We start from the raw sequence: 4,208 nt of genomic DNA, 5'->3' as shown, positions 1-4,208 counted from the left end.
GAGATCTGGGTTTCAAGCATCTTGTTGTGAGTGATTATTTGATCAACCTTGGTTCCTAATTGCGTTATAAGTTTGTTCACATGAATGTTCTGGTTTAGGAATTCTTTATTTTGCTGAGTCTGGCCCGATATAAAGCTCTCCATAATTTTCTCAAGGTTAGACTTTTGGGGCACAACTTGCATAGGTTAGTTTAGTTTTTGGGCTTGATAACCTTGCGGTCTCTGAGGTGCATGATTTTGGATAGGGTTCTGGTTTTTATAGGAGAAATTCGGATGATTCTTCCATCCAGGGTTGTAAGTGTTTGAAAATGGGTTACCTTGGGCGTAATTCACTTGGTCGGTACTCAGTTCATTCAAAAGGTTACACTCCGCTGATTCGTGTCCTTTAGATCCACAAAGTTCGCACTCTATGTGGACTACTACTACGGTGTTAGTGTTTATAGACATATGTTCGATCCTAAGGGCTAAAGCGTCCATTTTCGCCTGCATCATGTCTAAAGAGCTTACCTCATGTATTCCACCTTGGGTCTCCTTTTTCTCTATTAATGCTCGTTAAGTTCCCCATTGGTAATGGTTTTGGGCCATATCCTCAATTAGGTCACAAGCTTCTGGATAAGGTTTGTTCATCAGCGCGCCACCTACGGCAGCGTCGATGCTCATCTTGGTGTTATAATGGAGTCCATTGTAGAAGGTATGAATGATCAGCCATTGTTCTAGGCCACGGTGTGGACAAATTCTTAATAGGTCTTTATATCTCTCCCAAGCTCTAAAAAGCCGTTCTCCTTGGTTTTGAGCAAATCTAGTTATTTGGTTTCGAAGAACAACAGTCTTACTAGGGGGGAAATATCTAGGAAGGAATACTCTCCTAAGGTCTTCCCAAGTAGTTATTGAATTAGATGGAAGTGAATCTAGCAATGAACGTGCTCTATCCCTGAGGGAGAAAGGAAATAATCTTAAACGAATCGCATCGGGTGAAGCGCCGTTAGATTTAAAGGTGTCAGCTAGTTGGATGAAAACTTTTAAATGTTGATTCAGGTTCTCGGTTGCGAGCCCCGCGTATTGGTTTTGTTGCACTAATTGCAACAAAAAGGGTTTTAGTTCAAAATTGTTAGTAGGAATAAGGGGGTTTACTATACTCGAACTAGGTTCCTCGTCAGAGGGTTGAGTAAGAGGCGTGTACGGGTATAACATTCGAGTTCCGCTAAAGGATCTACTAAATTTCCGGTACTACGGGTTCTTCGCATTTACCGGCTAATAATGCCTTAGTCTATATGGTGTAACAACAAGGTACGGAATTTGACGAAGTTGGTCCCCGACAACGGCGCCAAAAACTTGATCGTGTTAATTCGCAAGTGCACGAATTATGTCAAAGTAGTATAAAAGAATATCAATCCCACAAAGACCAATCGTCAATCTATCAATTACTATCGTTACGGTGTTTATCTAAGATGATATAAACTAGATATTGGGTTTGCAAAACAACGGTAAATGATAAATGCAGGTAAAGAAATGTTGAATGTAATTCATGTCAGTTAAGTGATGTTTCGATTGTCTAAATAGAACTACTTATTAGGCAATATTTTCTACTCTTGAAAAGAATCCATTTAACAGAAACTGTCGCTTTCGCGTATTCAGAACCGAGTTTACCCTTAAATTAAGGCGTTTTATTGTCATTTGTAAAAGGTGCACAGAACGCTAAAGTAGTAAACTTATTTTTAAGAAATGAGACTTGTAATCTTAGTTGAAAAGTGATTTTGATTTGGAAAGTTTAACCAAGGAGTTTCCTGATTTTAAATCTATCAACGCGTCCGAAAATAGTTTTAAAAATAGTTTTTCCTTAAAGTGATAAAAATTCCTAATTGTTAAGCCAGGGTGCTTTCGCACTCCTCAAATAATTAAGAATAACCAAGTTTGTTTTAGAAATATGTGAAACATTACTTTAACCGCGATCCTTACATTCTAACCTTTAAAAGATTTAGCCATACATGGTAACACAAACAAACAAAACGGTGTTAATCATGATAAAAAGTTTGTTTTAGAATGTGAGGCGTAGAGAGCGAGTAAAGTAAGTAAAATAAATAAAGTAAAGCGAGTGCGGGAGCATTCAAGACTCAAGAACTCGTAATCTTTTATGTGCTTTCTAGTTTAGGACTTTATGCACACACAAGGCTTTCTCTTGGGCTACCTGACAATGAGACATTTTATTTCCTGCACTCCCTTGTACTTTACATGTACACCCTCCCCTTTTGGATGTACGTTTTTATTTTCTTTCTTTATTATTGCTTGTTAGCATTTCCTTAGGCATTAGGAATGCTCACTCTTTCGCAATCAATAAACAAACCCTTGATCCAACGTCAAGCGGTCTTTTTCAATTCAAACTCAATAAGCAGACCCTTGATCCAACGTCAAGCGGTCCTTTTTCAAATCAAACTCAAAAACACAATAAATACGATTAGGAGTGTACGTCACGAGCCTTAAGTGGTAAAGAAGGGATGAGAATGGAGCTTTCCTACACTCATTCTGAATGCTTAGAGCACAAGACGTTTGGCTTGGTAGTTCGAGGTATTCGCCTTTATCCATAATCTTTAGTGCAATCCGAAATCAGTAACACATTTCTCAAAACTTAAAAACAATCCAACGCATTCAAACCTTTTGTTTGAGCCTTAGGGCGACATAATTGAAAACCCTTATTCAAGGTAATAAAATCAACCAAACAAACAAACATTTTAAACCCACGAACTACGGGGCTCTGATTTCCCACTTCAACAAGTGGGCATATGTAGGCATGAGGATTCAATCCTTGGCAAGCACACTAATTTAAAATCTACATCCACTCCGCCAACCTTTGGCAAGCAAACATTTTGATAAACAACATCCACTTAAACGCAAACATCCTAGATGGTTCCCATGGAGTACCATGGATGTGAGGGGTGCTAATACTTTCCCCTTGCATAACCGACTTCCGAACCTATTCATGATTGCGATGACCATTCTTTGGGGTTTTCTCGATATTTTCCCATTCCTTTGGAATAAATAAAAACTGATTACGACTCTGTATTTTTCGTGTAGAGACAATATGTTGTTAAGAGAGCCTTCTCTGGCAGTGCTTTAATCCTTACGACCATGGATGGTGAGGAGCTCATTCATCCTGTGAATGTTGATGTAGTCAAGAAATAATTCGCCTAAAAATAAAATAAAAGAATAGCTCGCTAAGTTGAAAATCTGAAAGGGCATCTTAGGCAAAAAAAGAGTGTCTCAGTGAGCCAAAAACCCGAAAGAGCGGTCTTGGAAAAAGTTAGAGACATAAACAGAAAATGATTATCCAGATAGATTGACACCCGCAAGGGGTAACAGGAAAAAGTTAAGGATTATGGCAAGTAACTGCATCAGGCCAGACTTGATCATCTTAAAGCGACCTCGCCCATCAAAGTTTTCTCAATCAAATTACTCTCTCCAGAAGCTCGAACACGGTGGATTTTAAAGTTGATAGGGAGAATAGTGTCCATTGTATTTTAATGTAGCCTTTTCTTGTATTTACCATTTTTCATCTTTATAAATGATCTATGGAGTCCCACCATTTGCGGACTACCATTCCTTCAATAAAATTCGAGACTTTATCCATTTGTGTGCGTGTGTTTCTTTCAATTTATGAACACAATAAGGAATGTCAACAGTAATCCCATAAAAGGTTGGATCCTGATGCGCGGAGCTCAGTGCTTTCTTAAAATAATGTCTTTATTATCCCTAATGGAATTGCAGCAATGGATGAATCTTGCTTCTTTAGGAGACCTTCCCTCCATTTGGCACCATTATGTTAGTATCCCCAGAGAAGATTGGGCTTAAATGCAAACTTTACTCCATTGATGACTTCTTGTTTTATCTCTGATGAGGTTTCCATCCTATTTAGATTAGTCGAGTGTTCATTTGTACTGAGATTTTATTTCATCTTTAGTTCATCTACTATTTCCTGTTTTGTCAGCATAAACATAACACACATTCATGCATCCATATACATCATGCGTAATCAAATTCATAATTCATATTGATATTGCATCCCATGTATTTCTTTACTTAACTTGGTTGTGTTTATCCCCCAAGTGATATATATTTCCTCTCTTCAGTAGAGTCATCGACCTTAAGCAGAAAGTGTATACCCTTTCTAAATCACCACTAAGTTTATTCCTCCTAGAATATTTTACTTTAGCTCTC

The 4,208-nt window shown here is 38.0% G+C and overlaps 1 non-coding gene across 1 annotated transcript; it reads left to right on the top strand.

The window, feature by feature from the left end:
* Window positions 1-714: 714 nt before the first annotated feature.
* Window positions 715-821, top strand: LOC127089600 (small nucleolar RNA R71). The gene has a single exon (XR_007791175.1). It is a non-coding gene; the product is annotated as a small nucleolar RNA R71 (small nucleolar RNA).
* Window positions 822-4,208: the final 3,387 nt, after the last annotated feature.

Source organism: Lathyrus oleraceus, chromosome 5 (assembly GCF_024323335.1).
Source record: "Lathyrus oleraceus cultivar Zhongwan6 chromosome 5, CAAS_Psat_ZW6_1.0, whole genome shotgun sequence".
Taxonomy (NCBI): domain Eukaryota; kingdom Viridiplantae; phylum Streptophyta; class Magnoliopsida; order Fabales; family Fabaceae; genus Lathyrus; species Lathyrus oleraceus.
The sequence above is the reverse complement of the archived record's forward strand: the minus strand, read 5'-3'. Positions and strand labels throughout refer to the sequence as shown.